The sequence below is a fragment of the Rhinatrema bivittatum genome, chromosome 2, assembly GCF_901001135.1.
Source record: "Rhinatrema bivittatum chromosome 2, aRhiBiv1.1, whole genome shotgun sequence".
In the NCBI taxonomy this organism is placed as follows: Eukaryota; Metazoa; Chordata; class Amphibia; order Gymnophiona; family Rhinatrematidae; genus Rhinatrema; species Rhinatrema bivittatum.
In genome coordinates this window covers 299,261,992-299,281,932 of record NC_042616.1, presented here as the reverse complement: position 1 = coordinate 299,281,932, position 19,941 = coordinate 299,261,992, and the positions used below count along the sequence as shown (strand labels likewise).

General features: G+C 42.6%; 1 long non-coding RNA gene across 2 annotated transcripts in view; it reads left to right on the top strand.

Annotated features, from left to right (window-relative positions):
* Positions 1-19,941, top strand: part of LOC115084598 — a 131,541-nt gene that overhangs the window by 93,747 nt on the left and 17,853 nt on the right. The window contains exons 1-2 of one of the 2 annotated variants that reach the window (XR_003854603.1): positions 5,568-5,630; positions 15,103-15,634. This is a non-coding gene — a long non-coding RNA (uncharacterized LOC115084598). Of the gene's footprint in view, positions 1-5,567; positions 5,631-15,102; positions 15,635-19,941 lie in introns of those variants that run through there. The other variant, XR_003854602.1, reaches the window with a different exon arrangement.

Here is a 19,941-nt window from a genome sequence, read left to right as displayed (position 1 = left end):
TCAGACGGACTCCAGCTGCTGGCTCCTCTTCTCTGGTGGCGGTGGGCCGCCAGCTCTGACCTCTGGTTCCCTCCGGCCCTGCCACGTTGCCCAGTGTTTCTGACCAGGATGTCCCTGCTCGTCGAACCTCTCTGCGTGGCCCGTGGAGAGACGCCGCCACCAGCGTTGTGCCCCTTCCTAGGCGCGCGCATCAGGGATTCTTTTAAAGGGCCCGCGGCGGGAACCTGGCCATGGACGTCAGACTCTTAAGCTTATAAAAGCTCAGGCCTCGCTCCATAGCGTTACCTTTGCAACAGGACTCCGAATACTCGTTGCTATTCCTTGGATCGTCTCATCGTGTGTTTCTGGTTCCTGTTCTCCTAGTTCCTGTTCGTCTATGTGTTGGACTGATTCCCTGGACTTGACTTTTGCTATGCCTGACTACTCTTCAACTTCTTCTCCAGCCCCGGACCTTCGCTACGCCTGACTACTCTTCCGCTTCTCACCAGCCCCGGACCTCTGCATTGCCTGACCACGCCTGCCTTCTCCGCGCCCTGACCTCTGCATTGCCTGACCACGCCTGCCTTCTCCACGCCCTGACCTCTGCATTGCCTGATCACATTTGCTTGCTCCATATCGTGACTATTGCTTGGACTGATTATACCTGCCTTCTCAGTGCCCCAACCCTCACTTTGCACGACTACGCTACAGATTCTTCTTCGTCCAGAGTTCTTCGTTGCTTGCCACAACTACCATTCACAGCCGGCTCAGAATCCAGCCTGTCAGTGACACCTCTCCTCGCCTATCCTCTGGACGTGGACTCTCAAGCCTTAGGCCTTCCTTTGCTCGGGTGCCTTCAGTTCCCTATTGTTCCTTTGGCACCTGAGCCCTCGTACAGTATCCAGTCCAGGATAGAACTACGCCATCTACCGACTGCTGTGTCTGGGCTGTATAGCTACTCACTTCTTGCTAACCTCGAGGCCCACCTGCCGGCCCGGCACCCAAAGGCTCAGCCCGAGGGGAACGAGGGTTGGTATAGGTGAAGCTCCAGTGGTCTCTAACTTCAGCCCACTCCACCTGCTGATGGTGGGGACCCGTAGAATCTTGCCTATGGGTTGTATCAACCCCACCTCAGCCCAAGGGTCCACCTCTGGCGCAACATTACCCACAAGTAGTTGAAACAAGAAAGCACTGCAGATTTCTGTGTATTATAATTCCAAAAGGGTGGGGGTAGAGGTTCAACACTGAAGAAGTGGAATGATTGTATACAAATGTGTCTGATTAACAACCGCTTTCCAGAGAAACAAGAGCCCTGGGAAAAGGTAGAACAGGGCAGACACCTAGAAAGCCGGATGTGGTGCTGCAGGGAAGTTTTGCAGCTGGAGTAACTAGGCCTGGTCGGATGGGACCATGGTGAGTACTGAGTTATTATCCATAGGCCAAGGAGCCTGAAAGAAGCCAGTAGGACTTCAAAGTGGCAGGCTATATATATATATATTTATATATATATTTATATATATGATCCAAGTTTGCACTTCCTTGTTCAATGTAATGCATTCTTTCATGCTCTGGTTATCGTTACAATGTAAACCGAAGTGATTTGTAACTTGTTACAAGAATATCGGTATATAAAAGTGTTAAATAAATAATAAATAAATAAATATTTAATATATACTGGAAAATGCTGGCAGAAAGGTGTTCTCAGGGAAGACATTGTGGCTGAGTGGACAAAGATCCCTCAAGCACAGGACCATGTTGAAGTCGAAGCCACCGTTATAAGGAGGCCAAGAAGCATGAGAGAAACCAGTAAGACCTGCAGCTCAAGGCTGGCCACACTGTGTTAGAGTAAACCTGGGAGGTAAAGTCTGCGGCTCTTATGGGGACCAGGAGATCTGCCTGCACCAGAATGTATGCATAAGACATTGCTATTTTCTATAGAAACTGAACTGTGTTTGGCCTGTGATGTAACAAGCTGGCAAATAAAACCTGCTATTTCAGTGCCTCTGGCTGCAGTTGTGAGTATTTGGACCATTGGGTAGCAGTACTGGATAGGGCACAGAAAAATGCCTTCTCACAGTTCTACAGGATTACAGTATCTCAGATTCAGTTCGAGCATTCCATTGAATTGCCGCAACCCCATGAGTGGTATTATATGCAAAACTATAGTTATAGAGCTCACCTCTACTAGTCGCATCATCCCTTACAAGCTTTGCACGTTAGTGTGCATACCGTTTTATGATTCCTACAGCTGCAGCCTTTACTGTGATAACTCTTTCTACATTTACAAGAAATTCCCAAATATCATATGACACCTCTGGAAGAGTCAACCAGTTTGTCATTATTTCTTCATCATTTCACTTAGAGAATAGCCACTGACATTAGCAATGGTAACATGGAATAGACTTAGTTTTTGGGTACTTGCCAGGTTCTTGTGGCCTGGCTTGGCCACTGTTGGAAACAGGATGCTGGGCTTGATGGACCCTTGGTCTGACCCAGTATGGCATGTTCTTATGTTCTTATTCATCTGGTCAGTATCACAGAGCTTTGAAATAGCCGAATAGCACCACTGTTCATATACTTAATCAATCCATGGCGCAGAAAAAGCTTTTCTTGACATTGCCATTACAAAAAAAAAATCATATTTGAATGCTTTATGTACAAGTGGATGCCTTGGCGGCAGTTGGAGATCACAAAAACTCGAAACCATCTTGCATAGGACCATAATTTCAGAACGGCTTGACAATTGAGGATGATGAGGACATTTCATTGCAAAAGACATTTTAAAACAGTTCCTTTGACAGATCTTTACTGCAGATGGAGTTATGGCTGCAAAAAAACTCAATGGCTCTGTGGCAGCCAAATTAAGCAGTGACCATTTTTTATTTTTGGGCCAAAATGTGTCTTCCTATTTACATTTCATCAGTGTCATGTTACTTAGGCGTATACAAAACACAAGCCTATTTTTAAAACAAATGTAAGCTCCACTGGGATTGCTGCTCAGCTAATGGGAAAAGCCCGCACTGAGTACCTTTTTTTAACTGAGAGATTTACAATAGGACACTTTTTTAAAAAATTTTTGTTGCCCTTAAACCCTTTTACAGAGGCTTCTGGCTTACTAGAAATATCCTTAAAGAGTTCTTGTTGGAGAGTGAGCAGTTAACTTTGCTCCAATTTTTGTGAGGCCAACCGCTGCGAGGGGGCCTACATCCCAAAATATCGTGCAGTGACCGATTCTGAATCCAGTGCACCCTTCCTCTTGGTTTGTGGAATCCGATGTAAAACTCAGATTTGGGCTCCTCTATATACCCTCTAGCCGGTTTAGTTTTCAGGCTATCCACAATGAAACATGCACGAGATCAATTTGTATGCAATGACATTTTCCTCTGTCTTATGTCTGTGGGGGAAAAATGCTTAGTATCAGGCCGATACAGTACAGTGCGCTCCAACGGAGCGCACTAACCTGCCCTTGGACGCGCATTTTCCCTTACCCTTTATTCAGTAAGGGGAGGAAAACGCGCGTCCAACCCATGGAACCTAATAGCGCCCTCAACATGTAAATGCATGTTGATAGCCCTATTAGGTATGCCCGCGGGATACAGTAAGTAAAATGTGCAGCCAAGCCGCACATTTTACTTTTAGAAATTAGCGCCTACCCAAAGGTAGGCGCTAGTTTCTGCCGGCACCGGGAAAGTGCACAGAAAAGCAGTACAACTGCTTTTCTGTGCACCCTCTGACGTAATATCATGGCGATATTAAGTTGGAGGTCCCAAAGAGTAAAAAAAAGTAAAAAAAAAAAAAATGTAAAATGGGCCGGCGGCTGTCGGGCCGAAAACCGGATGCTCAGTTTTGCCGGCGTCTGGTTTCCGAGCCCGTGGCTGTCAGCGGGCTCGGAACCGACGCCGGCAAAATTGAGTGTCAGCTGTCAAACCCGCTGACAGCCGCCACTCCGGGTCAACAGGAGGTGCTAGGGACGCGCTAGTGTCCCTAGCATCTCCTTTTGCCCGTTTCTACCTCACCACCTAATTTGAACACTGAATCGCGTGCATCGGCGAGTGGCCAGTGCGTGCGTCAGGAGAGCGAGCGTTCGTCCGCTCTCCCACGGACTTTACTGAATCGGCCTGTATGTGTGGTCCCTAGTGAGGTAAAACTGAAACCCTGAAATGTTGTCAGGTATTGTTTACATGCCGCTCTATTATCCAGACTGGTCTGGGCTACCTTAAAGCTGTTTTCTGAATAGTGCATTGTCTTCCAGTGTGGCAGCGGACAATGGCAACAAAGAATTTACCTTGCAAAAATCAAAACTAGACAAGATAGGTTCACAATTTTGGATCTTTTCACTGACTGCATTGCGCTTTTGTTCAGGGCAGGAATCGTATTGTATATGAAGGAGCAGTTCTTTCGGGAGTGGAAGAGATGTGCAGTTGAATACGAAAATTGTTCACTTACAGCCAGATTCACTAAGCTTATTTTTTTTTTCTGCGTAGGCAAAGAATGGGAGAAAAGCCTTAGTGAGTCAGGTCCTCAGTGAATTTTTTTTTTTTTTTAAAGCATCTGCATTTGGCAGTGATTACATCCGCATCTTTGTACTGTGTACTTATCCCTTCAGTGACTTTTAAATCTAGGATTGTTTTAAGTTGCATGTAAAATGTAGTGTTGGTTGCCGTTCCTGCTGCTCTGCTGTAAAGCCATTGTTTAGTTGTTTTCCTTTTTGGCTCCATTCCTCTGCCCTAGGAATTGTAGAACATTTGTGAGATTTTTGTATCCAGGGCTTCAGCGTGGTGTGACTGTTTTTTTTTTTGCTTTCCTGTAAAGCAAGCACCAGTGTTTGTCAAGGGATTAGTTGGCAAGGTTCCTGCATATATCAAAGGTGGGGTCGTCTTAATTTAGAATGGAGCTCCAGTGCCTAATTCCCCTTTGTCTGCCCACTCACTACTACTCATCTCTAATGTCTGTGTCCTCATGGATGGATGGCAAGAAAAAATCTATATGCACATTTTTGGTTTTATAGAATGTGCTAAAAAAAAGAAGGTAGCATTGCCACTTTTGACTGGAAAAATATAATATGTGGTGTGTTATCTAAAAATACAGGTAAGCCATTAAGTGTGATCATATTTTTGTGCTGCATTTTGAACTAGGCAATCCTCACTTAAGTCTCTATACCATGCAATCTTCATTTAACTTTCCCTCACTGGATTAAAATGACTTTCATCTGACTTTTAAGCACATCTTGAGTTAAATGCATTTGGAACCCAAATAGAATGCATTTCAGACGACCTGAAAGAAAGTTCCGTGAGAAGATGCTCCCCTGCCTGTGTCTGCGTGCACGAGAAGATTATCCCCTATTGCTGAAAGGCTGATTTTAAACTGGATAGTGATAGCAGGAGGGTGTTACGGGCTGGTGTGCTATGAACCCTCCAGTGTTTGTTTCATTCTGCATGTGCAGGACCTATTTATAGACTCTTAAATGTTTGCTGCCAGGCGCTGAACGGCCGGGGCAGGATTGTGTAAAGCTGTGCTGTGAGCACAGACCTATGGCAGTGAAGGTCACATGTGTGGTTTTGTCCCGGCTCTGTCTTTTCATGGTCCCAGTTCTGGCTGGAGTACCTCAGGAGCAGGCGATAAAGGTCACATGTGAAACCTAAATCTCACGGGTGAGGAATAAGGAAAATTGCACTTTAAATGTTTTTCAACTGTGTGACCCATCTGATGGTAAAATAAATATATGTGCATGCTTGATAACCTTCAAATGCCTTTCTGGGTCAGAAAGGAAATGAGAGAACCTCTCATGTTGTAGGTAACTCGTGGCAGTGTTTGAGCTCAGCATAATGTCTGTATGGTGGAGTTGCATGAAGGAGCAATTGTGAATCCTAAAGTCATTCTTGCTATCACGAGGCAGCGGTGCACAGTTGTCCTTTTGCATGATTTTGTCATATCTGCCCTTTTCATTTAACGCTGCTCTTATTAGCTATGTTTCGTCAAACTATGTCTAAGCATGATGGGTATGTAGGCTCAGAAGTACTGAATAATGTATGTGCTTGTGTGGGTTTCGAGGAATAATGTTAGGACCAAACGGCCTGGTGGAGTTTATTTGCTATTCCACATATTAGCATCCGTGTGTGGTTTTTTTGGTTTTTTTTTAGTTAAAGAGTCTGAAGTAGTGTGTGAAAGCTGCAGTTGAATGCACGTTTTGCATTAACTGGGTAGCCCTTCACTATCCCAACTAACCATACTAGAGATTTCTAATAGCAGGAAACAGGATTCTTTGTAGATTGTGGTACTTTTTTTTTTTTTTTTTTTTTAACCAACATAAAAACCTGAGCATTCAAGACCATAGAGATCGCAGAGGTATTCTAGGTATTGGTTGAATGAAGTTGCATTTTTTATTTTTAGCATTGCTGCTCTTTGTACTAGGGTGGCATGAGCTTTTACGTTCCACTGGCAACTGGAGGCCAAATATCCCAAAGTGATGCAAATACCCAGCTGGGGGCATAGCTCCTAGTTTTGGAACCCCTGTCAGCTTGGATATGTTTGGTCCTCCTTATCTGCTTGTGGTTAGTGTAAATTTGGATTTATTTTAGAAGCAGCAGCTCCACAATTCACTTTGGTTTTTATTTTAGATCCAAAGTTAGGGAAAACAGGGTAATGACGTAGCATTGGCATATACTTCTGGCGTCAATGTCAGTTTGCTTAGTGAGAGCAAAGAATATTTTGAATTTGTTCATTCTGCACAGTCATGGTATTGCCTCTGCGTGATTATTGCTATTATTGAGCATGCTAGATTGAAAGTTGCATGAAAATATGAGACACTGAGGGTGATCCGGACAGGAAATCCAACCAATGTGATTTAATATGGCTGATTTTAGGCCTTTTATTAAGACCAAAAATTCAAAAAACTTTTAAAGAGGTTTTATTTTTTTAAAAAAACATACAGGACTGTATCCATACATAAAATCGGAACCAACCAAAACATTACAAAACAATATAACTGAACCAAACTCAGAACATAAAATAAACTAATTTTAGTAAAGGGAATATTTCGCTTCGGACTAGAAAGCAAACTTTATCCAAAAGACATTAAGCTTTAGGTGTGAAAACCTTTCTTGACTTTAGTAAACCTTCCACTACCATCTGAATAGCCTAGAAAGTTTAGTGAATCAGCCCCTTAATGTTAGGTTTACCGTCCTGTTCCAGCCTATATTAATTTTAGCATTCTTCTGGTATAATCATTATCAGCCATTTCCCTAGGCTGCTGAAGGTTAGCCAGCAATATGTCCACCTGATAACAGGCAGATGCAAACTATATGAGGTTTGTGTAATCTGTTATTTCACTGTTATTTTTAAATGTAGTGATGCAGGGAGTTTGTTTCACACCAGAGAGCTTAAAGGAATAATGTCAGTATTATGTAATGGTAAAGCCTATACTATACAGATGTTAAATTCTAGCTCTTGATGTCTGAAACTGGTAAGGTTTTCAGGACAAGTAAAATATGACCAATTTTTTTTTTAATTAATTTTTTATTTTATTTTTAAGATTGTCAAAATATAACATTCAAATTATGCAAGAAGAAGAAAAAAGTCAAGAAACAAAGAATAAATACAAATGAGGAATAATCATTTTGTTTCAAACTGAATTACACATATTGGGCTGGATTTTAAAAGCACTCCGCGCGTAAATCGCCTTACGCGCGCCGGGCCTTTTTTATAAAGGCCCGGCGATACGCGTAAAGCCCCAGGACGTGTCTAAGTCCTGGGGCTTGCAAAAAGGGGCTGGGCGGGCAGGGCCAGAGACCTCAGACACAGTGGCCTTTTGCCACTGTGTTGGAGGATTGTGTAGTGGCAAAAGGCTGCCGGCAGGCGCAAAAGGTTTGATAAAAATTTTTTTTTTGGGGGGGGGCTTAGCGTAGGGCTGGGGGGTGGAAAGGTTAGGTTAGGGGGAAGCCCGCGGGTGTCGGCTCATGCAAGGAAGGCGCACTAGTGTGCACCCCTTTGTGCCCGCTGACCCCCGATTTAATAACTTGCATGCGCAAGTTATAAAATCGGGCAAACGTGTGCGCGCCGGTTAGCGTGTGCACATGTATGCCCGTGCGCAGGTCTTAAAATCTACCCCATTAATTCTTGCCATAAATCAAGTCGTCAATAAATGGAAAAGACGAGTCCCAACTGATAGGAAAATTAGTCAGTGATCACACACAAGAAGAAAGTACAAATCAAGAGTGATAGTTATCACTAATCTGAGAGAGAAATAGTGGCTATAAAGAGCTACCAGTTAGGAAGGAGATATATAGCGGGGACCACTTTAGAGCTGATGAAGTTAAAAAAAAAAAAAATACAGGATGTGTTGAAGGAAACTTAAAAAAAAAAAAAAAAAAAGAGGCTCCTAACTGAAGGACTCTGGGTCTCATTTAAAGAAACTGCTTCCTTCATCTCTGAATGGCTTTGGACACATCTGGGTGGAAACTGACTTTTATTTATTTATTTTGTTGACCCAGGAAAGATTTCTAACTATGCTTAAACTATAACTTTAAAAGTCAGTCTCTGTCTGTATCCAGAGCTAACATTACAATCAGTGTTGCGGATACTGAGGAAGATGATAAATTCTCACGTTGGGAGGGGGAGAAGGGAATAGACAGGATGTGTTGACACCTGTAGATGTTCCTGTGGAAGGATGTTCAAGTGCTGTCATTATGGTTGCCAGGTTGATGCAATCCTGGTATTGCCCTGTTGCATGCATGGAGTTGTAGTTCTTACTGGTTAGGAGAAATCGTTGTGCCATTCAGACCTAAAACACCATGCATGCAACAGGGCAACACTAGGACTGGGTCGACCCGGCATGAGTGATGGGGATTGTTAATAAACCATAAATTTCAGCACCTAATCAGATTTTCAAAACTTTCCAACACATTTTGTAGGGAAGTGTTATCTTTCATCAGTGCCTCCTGCACCCTCTTATCTGAGATTAGGTTTCTATTTTGTCTGCATGTTGCCCCGGGTTCTCAAGGTGAGCCTCATAAAAACTGAAACTTATTCACCCAATCATGTGTTTTCCCAGTAAGTGAAGAAATCTGACTTGTGAGGGACTTATCCAAGTTAAAGTTCACTTTCCAGATTTTTCTTGTATATATTCCGTCGATCTATCCAATTCAAAATCTTTCTGCCAGCTTGTCCATGCCTCAAAGCCTTCATAATCTCTCCAGGCTGTAAATCCTCCACTACACACACCTGACTTGGACTGAACTGTCTTGTACTCCTACCTGGAACACATCCTTCCCACGCCTCGGTTTTCTCTCTCTCTAACATAAGAAACTGCCATACTGGGTCAGACCAAGGGTCCATCAAGCCCAGCATCCTGTTTCCAACAGTGGCCAATCCAGGCTTACAAGTACCTTGCAAGTACCCAAAAACTAAGTATATCCCACACTACTGATGCTAGTATTGGCAGTGGCTATTTTCTAAGTCAGCTTGATTAGTAGCAGGTAATGGACTTCTCCTCCAAGAACTTATCCAAACATTTTTTAAACCCAGCTACACTAACTGCACTATCCACATCTCCTGGCAACAAATTCCAGAGTTTAATTGTGGGTTGAGTGAAAAATAATTTTCTCTGATTAGTTTTAAATGTGCTACATGCTAACTTCATGGACTGCCCCCTAGTCTTTCTATTATCCAAAAGAGTAAATAACCGATTCACATTTACCCATTCTAGACCTCTCATGATTTTATTTATTTATTTATTTAGGGTTTTTATATACCGACATTCTCGATATACATATCAAATCAGGTCGGTTTCCATATAACAAAACTGTCGCCGGTAAGGCGTTACATTAAACAATAGACAAAGTATTGAACAGAGAACGTGCAGCGTAACATTAAACAATCAACAAATTATTGAACAAAAGAACGTAGATCAATAAATATTAAATATTAAACATAAAAAAGATATATAAAATAAAATAACTATGGGAAGAGCATGAGCTAGAAAGCTGATGCTTCAAGAGATGGTTTTTCATAGCAGGTGGGTGGACTGTCCAGATAAGGTCCTGAAGGTCCTAAGGGTATAAAGTCGGAAGGGACTTTATATTGTGCTATTTTGCTCTTTGACCTGTGTCGAATTGTTTCTGCGATTCCGAATAGGCTTGTCGGAAGAGCCACGTTTTGAGGTTTTTCTTGAAGGTAAGATGGCAGGTTTCAAGACGAAGATCTTGCGGTAATGAGTTCCATAGGGAGGGCCCAGCAGTGGAGAGTGCTCGTTTTGCTAGTGAAGTTTTAATCGGGGGAGCATATAAAGAACCTTTATAATTATATCTGATAGGTCTTTTTGATGTGTGAAGGCGGAGTTGTGAGGTAAGATTTAGGTGAGCGCTTCCCATAATATCCTTGTGGATCATTGATAATGTCTTGAAGGTGATTCTAGCTTTTATGGGAAGCCAGTGGAGGTAGAGCAGAATTGGAGTGATGTGGGCTCTTTTGTTGGTGTTGGTGAGTAGCCTCGCTGCAGCGTTTTGTACCATCTGTAAGGGTTTTATGGACGAAAACGGAAGACCTAGCAGAAGAGAATTGCAGTAGTCTAACTTGGACAGAATTATGGACTGGACTACTAAGCGGAAGTCGCTGAAGTGAAGGAGTGGTTTCAGATTTTTTAGCACTTGGAGTTTGAAGTAACATTCTTTGGTTGTGTTGTGAATGAAAGATTTAAGGTTGAATTGATCGTCGATGCGCACCCCTAAGCCTCTGACTGAAGGTGAGTGGTTTAAAGACCTCTATCATATCCCCCCCTCAGCCATCTCTTCTCCAAGCTGAACAGCTCTAACTCTTTCGTCTTTCCTCATAGGGGAATAGTTCCATCCCCGTTATCCTTTTGGTTGCCCTTCTCTGTAGCTTCTCCATTGCAACTATATCTTTCTTGAGAATTGGAGACCAGAATTGTACACAGTATTCAAAGTGCGGTCTCACCATGGAGCGATACAGAGGCATTATGACATTTTCTGTTTTATTCACCATTCCCTTTCTAATAATTCCCAACATTCTGTTTGCTTTTTTGACTGCTGCAGCACACTGAACCGACAATTTCAATGTGTTATACACTATGACGCCTAGATCTTTCTTGGGTGGTAGCACCTACTATGGAACCTAACATTGTGTAACTATAGCATGGGTTATTTTTCCCTATATGCATCACCTTGCACTTATCCACATTAAATTTCATCTGCATTTTGATGCCCAATGTTTCAGTCTCACAAGGTCTTCCTGCAATTTAGCACAATCTGCTTGTGATTTAACTTCTCTGAACAATTTTGTATCATCTGAAAATTTGATTACCTCACTCGTATTTCTTTCCAGATCATTTATAAATATATTGAAAAGTAAGGGTCCCAATATAGACCCCTGAGGCACTCCACTGCCCACTCCATTCCACTGAGAAAATTGTCCATTTAATCCTACTCTCTGTTTCGTGTCTTTTAACCAGTTTGTAATCCATGAAAGGACATCACCATTTATCTCATGAGATTTTACTTTTCTTAGAAGCCTTTCATGAGTAACGTTGTCAAATGGCTTCTGAAAATCCAAATACACTACATCCACCTGTTCACCTTTATCTACATGTTTATTAACCCTTTCAAAATAGTGAAGCAGATTTGTGAGGCAAGACTTGCCTTGGGTAAAGCCATGATGACTTTGTTCCATTAAACCATGTCTTTCTATATGTTCTGTGATTTTGAACTTTAGAACACTTTCCACTATTTTTCCTGGCACTGAAGTCAGGCTAATTGGTCTGTAGTTTCCTGTATTGCCCCTGAAGCCCTTTTTAAATATTGGGGTTACATTAGCCACCCTCCAGTCTTCAGGTCAAATGGATGATTTTTAATGATAGGTTACAAATTTTAACTACCAGTAATAGGTCTGAAATTTCATTTTTGAGTTCCTTCAGAACCCTGGACTTGTATACCATCTGGTCCAGGTGATTTATTACTCTTCAGTTTGTCAATCAGGCCTACCACATCTTCTAGGTTCACAGTAATTACCCAAGAAACCTTCTCCGGAACGGGTATCTCCCCAAACATCCTTGTCAGTAAACACCAAAGCAAAGAAATTGTTGAATCTTTCCACGATGGCCTTATCTTATGTCCATACACTCAATGGCTGGAAGCCATACCCTGTAAAGCAGAAACTGGTACTTGTATGGCAAAAGCATTGCTGACTCACATAATACCCAGATTTGGGGTACCAGTGAAAATTGTGACAGATAATGGATCACATTTTAGAAATGAATTAATGCATGCAGTAACATCAGATCTGAACACTTCTCTAAGTGCCCTATAACCCCTCTATCATCTAACGGTCCAACTGACTCCCTCGCAGGCTTTCTGCTTCGGATATATTTTAAAAAGTTTTTTACTGTGAGTTTTTGGTTCTACTGCCAACTTCTTTTCAAATTCTCCCTTAGCCTGTCTTATCAATGTCTTACATTTAACTTGCCAGCGCTTATGCATTATCCTATTTTCTTCTGTTGGATCTTTCTTCCAATTTTTGAATGAAGATCTTTTGGCTAAAATAGCTTCTTTCACCTCACCTATTAACCATGTTGGTAATCATTTTGCCTTCCTTCCACCTTTCATAATGTGTGGAATATATCTGGACTGTGCTGCTAAGATGGTATTTTTTAATAATGTCCATGCTTCTTGCACACTTTTTACCTTTGTAGCTGCTCCTTTCAGTTTTTTTCTAACTATTTTTCTCATTTTATCAAAGTTTCACTTTTGAAAGTTTAGCACGAGAGTCGTGGATTTATTTACTGTCCCCCTTCCTGTCATTAATTCAAATCTGATCATATTATGATCACTATTGCCAAGTGGCCCCACCACCGTACTTCTGTCACCAAATTCTGTTCTTCACTGAGAATTAGATCTAAAATTGCTTCCTCTCTCCTCTGTTCCTGAACCAATTGCTCCATCCAGGAACTTTAGCATGTCCTGATGTTATATTTACCCAGTCAATATTTGGGTAATTGAATTCTCCCATTATTACTGCACTACCGATTTGGTTAGCTTCCCTAATTTCTCTTAGCATTTCACTGTCAGTCTCACCATCTTGACCAGGTGATCGGTAGTTACTCCTATCACTATACTTTTCCCCAACACACAAGGGATTTCTACCCATAAAGATTTGATTGTGCGTTTAGTCTCATGCAGGATCTCTATCTTGTTGGACTCTATGCCACGCTGGGCATAAAGTGCCACCCTGCCTCCCGGGTGCTCCTCTCTGTCATTGCGATATAATATGCACCCCAGTAATGCATTGTCCCATTGGTTATCCTCTTTCCACCATGTCTCTGAGATGCCAATTAAGTCTATATCATCATTCACTGCTATACATTCTAATTCTCCCATCTTACTTCTTAGACTTCTGGCATTAGCATACAAACATTTCAAAGTTTGTTTTTTGTTTGTATTTTCATTCTGCTTTTTAATTGATAGGGATAAATTGGAATCTTTTAGCTCAGGTGAGTCTTTAATTACAGGCACTTGGGCTACTTTTCTTATTATTGGAACCGCACTGTTGGGATGCCCTAATTCTAATGCGTCATTAGTATCTTTGAAGATACCTTCCTCCGAACCATGCGCTGCTGAGCAACTGTCTGCTTTCCCCTTAGAGCAGCTTTTAAACTAGAACAATCTTCTTTTTAAAGTTTAGTGCCAGCAGCTTGGTTCCACCCTAGTTAAGGTGGAGCCCACCCTTTGGAAAAGACTCCCCGTTCCACAAAAGGTTCCCCAGTTCCTTACAAAATTGAATCCCTCTTCCTTGCACCATCGTCTTATCCACGCATTGAGACTCTGGAGCTCTGCCTGGCTCTGGGGATCTGCGTGTGGAACAAGGGAGCATTTCAGAGAATGCTACCCTGGAGGTTCTGGATATAAGCTTTCTACCTAAGAGCCTACATTTGGCTTCCAGAACCTCCCTCCCATATTTTCCTATGTCATTGGTGCCCACATGTACCACGACAGCCGGCTCCTCCCCAGCACTGTCTAAAATCCTATCTAGGTGATGCATAAGGTCCGCCACCTTCGCACCAGGTAGGCATGTTACCAGGCGATCCTCACACCCACCAGCCACCCGGCTGTCTACATTCCTAATAATCGAATCACCAACCATGATGGCCGACCTAACTCTTCCCTCCTGGGCAGTAGCCTTGGGGGACACATCTTCGGTGCGAGAGAACAATGTACCACCTGGAGAGCAGGTCCTTGCTAGAGGATCTTTTCCTGCTGTATTAGATTGATTCTCTCTGATCATGAGACCTTCTTCCTCCAAGGCAGCACCAGGGCTGCCATTCTGCCCCAGTTGTTTGGGTCATGTCGGTCTGCACGCAGCTCAAGGCAATGTGCTTGGCTTTTTTCACTGCTGGGTCTGTGGGAGGTTCTCTGTCCTCTGGGCTGAGTGAAATGCTCCAATCTAGGTGAGGCAAGGGCAATCCTCTCCCCCCCTACTCCGAACTCCCCAGTGAAGATTCTTCGGACAAGGGTTGTCCCCACCAGATGAAACTGTTTATCTAACTTGAGGTGACGGGGCCCATAGGAGCTACAGAATAGGTTCTATGTCAATCCTTCCATTTACCCATAGCAAAAGATATAAAGAAAAATTGAAAGTACAACTGCGTGCTCCCGGCAGGCATGTCTATTCCTAAGATGCCATCCTGGCTTCCTCTGAAAAAATATGTAAATTAATTATAATCCTATAGTACAGTTCATTTTCTCCTAGTACATTTGAAATTAGATTTAAACCAGTTATAAAAGAAGTGTTCTGTAGAGAGATTAAAAGTTGTTAAAATATCTGTAGAGACCCGCCTGGGCTCCTCTAGATGGCCCTAGATCAATGCTTGGGTATTCCAGCTTAGTGGGAAATACCATTTCTTAACAGCACCTCCTCTAGAGGCCTGCAGAAAGAGGGGGCTAGTGGTTTAGAGAGTTCAGTCATTTTAGTTTAGTTTCTGGAGGGAAAGGAGCCATTTTGGGAGCTGGTTGATTTGAGAGGAGATTCTTGCAGTGCACCCCTTGCCTGTCAGGACCTGCCTCCAGATTTTGTGGCTAAAAGCCTTAAGTAACAGTCTATATATATATTTTTTTTTAGATGTCTGGAGTGCGATCCTGGTGCAGTCTGCTGAGGAGCAAGCCCCGTACCCAGAAGTCAGGTGTAGGAAGATCTGTGTTGCTCCACTCCCTGCAAGTGAGAGGTGGTGAGAGGTTACGTAAATTATTACCTCAGAGGAAGTTTTGGGACTTGGAAAGTGTTTTTCCTCTTCTTGGTTTGTGGGGAGGTTTAGTGCCACCTCTCCTCATGGTTGAAGCTGGGCAATATTAGCCAGTTTTTGTAGCAACAGACCTATCCCAGCAAGAGGTCACATCAGAAGGAAGTCTGACGGGCAGAGGCAAGAACGTTAGAGACCCACGAGACTGGATCTCCATACTTTGGGACGCAGGACACAGGCTGGGGAAAATCTGGACTTGTGTCTAATTTTTGAGTCTAAAGGGATCCTCCTCACACACAGGAAATTCCCTGCCCAGCTGGGATAACTTATTCTCTCACACCCTAAGGGATAAGCTCTCGCCTGGGCCCTGTACCGAGGACACATACACAGAGAAAAGGAAGAAGAGCCTGCACCGTAAGTACACTAGTGTGAGCACAGATGAAAGTGAACAGTTAACTACCTGATTGGGTATTTATTTATTTCTGAAGAATCACAGTTAAGTTAATTTGAATACCCAATCTGTGTCCTGCCTGTTCCCTGCAGCACTACCACTGTAGTCAGCACAGTAGCCAAAACCCAGAGGGATTACCTTTTCAGTTAGTAAAACTATAGTTCATTGTTCCTATTTTCTTCCTTCCTCTGATCTCATTACCCCTTACTGTACTTCTCTCTATTCCTCCTGCCGTAAAATTCTGTTATTTTGTTTAAAGTGTTTAAAATGTAACTTCCTTTCATGCTTCAGATGTTTTCACTGTAAACCGATGTGATGTGCAAACGAATGTCGGTATATAAAAATGTTAAATAAATATTTCACTACATCGCCTGGGCTTTGAAAGTCATCGCTCCCCCTCCCCTCCCCTCCCCCCACACTCCAGGAGAAAGCGCCCACACCTTGGGACATGCAAATAGGGGAAAACAAGTCCATGGAGACAGTCCCCAGTTATGAATGTTTTTATAGCCCTTAGGAATACATCCAACCCACCAAAAAAGGGTTCTATATTTTCCCTCACCCATATACAGTGACTTTTTTTTTTTTAATTTTTATATATTTTTACCTTTAGATTTTTTTTATCCTCTTGTTGTTTTTTATTGTTTTGGTCACTGTTGCTAAGATCTTGGGGATCTACAGTTCCACTAGACCTTTCGGCCCTATTTTGGTGTTCTGTCAGCATAAGCTCACTTTCCTTTAGGTAGAAGGAGACTTACAGGTGTAGTTTGGTGAACTAGAGTTCTCTATCTTTACCCATTATCATCTGTGTGGGATCTAGAATGGAGGATCCTGTAAAGCTTGACTGAACACAGAAAGGGAAATGGTTAGGAAACTAGCTCTTTTTTTATGTGTATAGATTGTACTGATGATTTTATTTGTTTTTGGAATGAAGTCAGATATCAAGTGCAACATCCATGTATGTTTTGGGAAATGAATTGGCTATATTTTTACCAGTCACCCTACCACTCCTACTGTGTTTCTGGAAAGAAAAGCAGTCTTACTCATTCTAACGTGTCGGCAAAACTCAAAAAGCTCTTGCCAGATAACAGCTGTTTCAGGATACTGAAAATGTATACATTTCTGAGAATTATGTTTCCAATAGGTTGTTGACTTTTGTGTGATTGCTTTCAAATTACATCATGCAATAGTGCGTTTCTCCTATTTGTAATAGAATGTGATATGGGCAGTAGATGAGCATTTGAACATTGGCTAAATTAATTTTATTTAAATCTAGGACCGCGTGCATGTATATATAAAGCCAGAGGGGGCAGAGGCAATAATGCAGAGCCAGCTCAAGACACCAGTGGCAAAAATAAAAAAGTTATAGACAGTGATAACAATTATAATTCCAATATTGATGAGCACGTTTCCATTGCACTAGACGGAGAGGTCAGTATGTAAAGTGATTTATAAAGGTAAAAAGTATTTTACCCATGCCAATTGTCTGTTGCAAAGCTGCTCTCCCTTAATGCGGCCGAGAGTTCCCGCGTGCTTTTGGCCATATGGAGAGGTGGTGTTCTTAGGGCGTATTGAGGTTGGAGGAGGTAAAGTACGTGCTGTGCACAGTTTTCGTGTTGACTTGTCAAGTCAAATCGTACTGCAGGAAAGCATGTACAAACCATGACGATTACTGTCACTTTATTTAGTTTATAGTCTGCCTTTCAGACACTTGAGAACTGATGCAAATCCTGCAGGTAAAAAGTAGGCCTCTTGAGGAAGAGAGCACCAGACGGTTTCTAACTGAGTGGGAAAAAAAGAGACCTCTTCGATAACTGATGTGTGTTCGTACATTTAGCACAAAGAGGATTTGAGCACAGAGCTGGAATGCACAAAGAACTCTGTGATAAATGGTCTGATAGCACATGTCCAGCGCCCAGATCTGCTGGGATATATGGAGCCACTTACAAATTAAAGGGGTCCTTTTCAGACTGGCTGCCTATCTACAAAGTCTGTATTTTTTTTTTTTTTGCCGCAGATTTTCAAAGTGGAAATATAGGCATACTTTCACTGGGAAAATTATCCCAGGAAAACTATGGATACATGTTTGCACACCTGCTAATAGTAGTTTTTTTCTGAGAAAACCCGAGAACGCCTCCACATTACTGCAGGAGAAAGTGTGCGCACAGGGGGGGACCTACATGTGTACCTTTTGTCTGCATATAAGGCGGGCAGTCTTTTGAAAGCCCGTTTCCACAGGGAAAGCACGTCTCCATGGAAATGGCTTTTAAAACTGCCCTCCAAATGACTTGTCCCAAGGTCACACCGAGCTGCTAAAAGTTGGCTGGAGTTTAAAAGAGGTTTCAGTTTCTCTAACTTAGGCTCCTCCAGCTCTAAGGAATAGGCCCCACCTCTTCACAGCCTGCTCCCAGTGACTCAGATTCCCTCACCGAGTGACTCTTAACCAGCTGTGGCCAGAATGTTTAATCCGCTGAGCCATATTTGGCAAGATAGGAACAAGAGACTGCTTTTTCTAACTTCTAAAGTGGGTTGGGGTGATTTAGGGATGATCACAGCTACAAGGATCGCATGGGAGTTAAAGCAGCAGGGCACGCCTGCTTGCTGCAAGAATTTCGGCGGGCTGCCACCTGGCAAATTTTCAAAATCATGTGAATGAATTTTTGGAAAGTTTGTTAAAAAGAAATAACAGTATCTTTCATTCTGTGTTCCTCTCATCCTCCCGCTTGCTGCAGATTTCAGTGTAGCAGCGATTAGAAGGTGCTCCCTAGGGGGGCTGGAAGGGTGGGTTTGTGGCTGGGGTGTGTGTATAGTGGGGTTGCTTGCCTCTTACGGTCTTTGGAATGTAAGAGTTGGAAAAGGATCTCTGACGGAGTGAGAGAGGGTGGGGTGGGGAGCGGTCAGCGTACTTCATTTGATTGCCTGATTTACACTGCCAAATGAATGGAGTGAGGCTCATTGACTGGGCCCCAGCTGCAATGAAACTTGCATTGCATTTAGTCCTGCCAGAACGTGTATTTTTTTTCTTTTAGTCCTTGCTATTCCATGGGAATATAGAAAGATAAAGGACAAGGGAGGAAAATATTTAGTAAACTTGGGATGACAGCAAAGATTTTTAGGATCCAGGTAAAAAGAATATTTTTTCTTGTTTAAAAGCAATTGTTTCCCCTGCCCAAAGTTTGGGGCGGGATACAAAAGGAACAAACAGGACAAAAATCAAGACAATAATGTAAATAACACAACACTGCTGAGGAGGCAGTCTGAACTCGGGGGGGGCTAGTCTAAGATTAATCTTGGAAGGTTTTCCTAAATAGAAAGGTTTTTAATGCTTTTAAAACTCCTTTGCATTGGTCAGAGACCTAATGGCGAGGATATTCAATTCCAGGCACTGGAACCAGCAATTGAAAAGGCCCTTTCACGGGTGACAGACAGGTGGGCGTGTTTGGCCGCAGGAATCTCTTATAGAGATTGATCTGAGGGCCTGACGGGAATATAATAATGTAAAGCTGAAATGATCCAGATTATGGATTCTGACTGACTTTTGGGGCAAAGATATAACTTATAACTTTTTTTGTTTTTGCTGTTATTTTTGTGCTTTTTGCCTTTTCATTGCTTTACTCCTCCCATAGACTTCTTTCCCTTTTTTCCTTCCCTTATTCATGAATCTATCTGCTCTGCCCTCTCCCCTCCTGAAACTCCCATCCTTTCCTCTCCTTCCCATTCGCTCCCTCCAATTTCTTTTGTGCTGCCCCGTGTCAGGTGGCAGCTTCAGGCCACTCTGTCCGTAGCCAGTTGCCCCAGTACTGGCTCCACATGGGTCTGGGCTGGTTGCTTCACTCAGGCCAAGGGTAGGTTCTAGACACTTAATTTTAGGCACATTCCCTACAGCACATTTAGGACAACTAGCAGCAGTGCTAGTTGTCCTAAATTTATTAAAATAACTGACAAAAAAAATTCATAGCTGTTTAAAATGTATTTCATAATAAAAAATATTTACTTTTTATATCTTTATAGCTCTGTCTGTACAGTGCTACACAAGATAACTTGCAGTAAGCTTTGGCAATATACTTCTGAGCAGAGGGAGGATAATTGACATTCGTTAAAGTCACAATGGGGCTGATAAGTGCGCACAGCTTAACTAGTAGTTGGGTGCGTGTTTTGGACGGGCGTCCATAACTCCTGATGCAATAAGGGGATCAGTGTGTCCAAAACGCGCGTCCAAACAAAGGCATAGCTAATAGCGCTCATCACAAGTAAATGTTATGTACATGAGGCT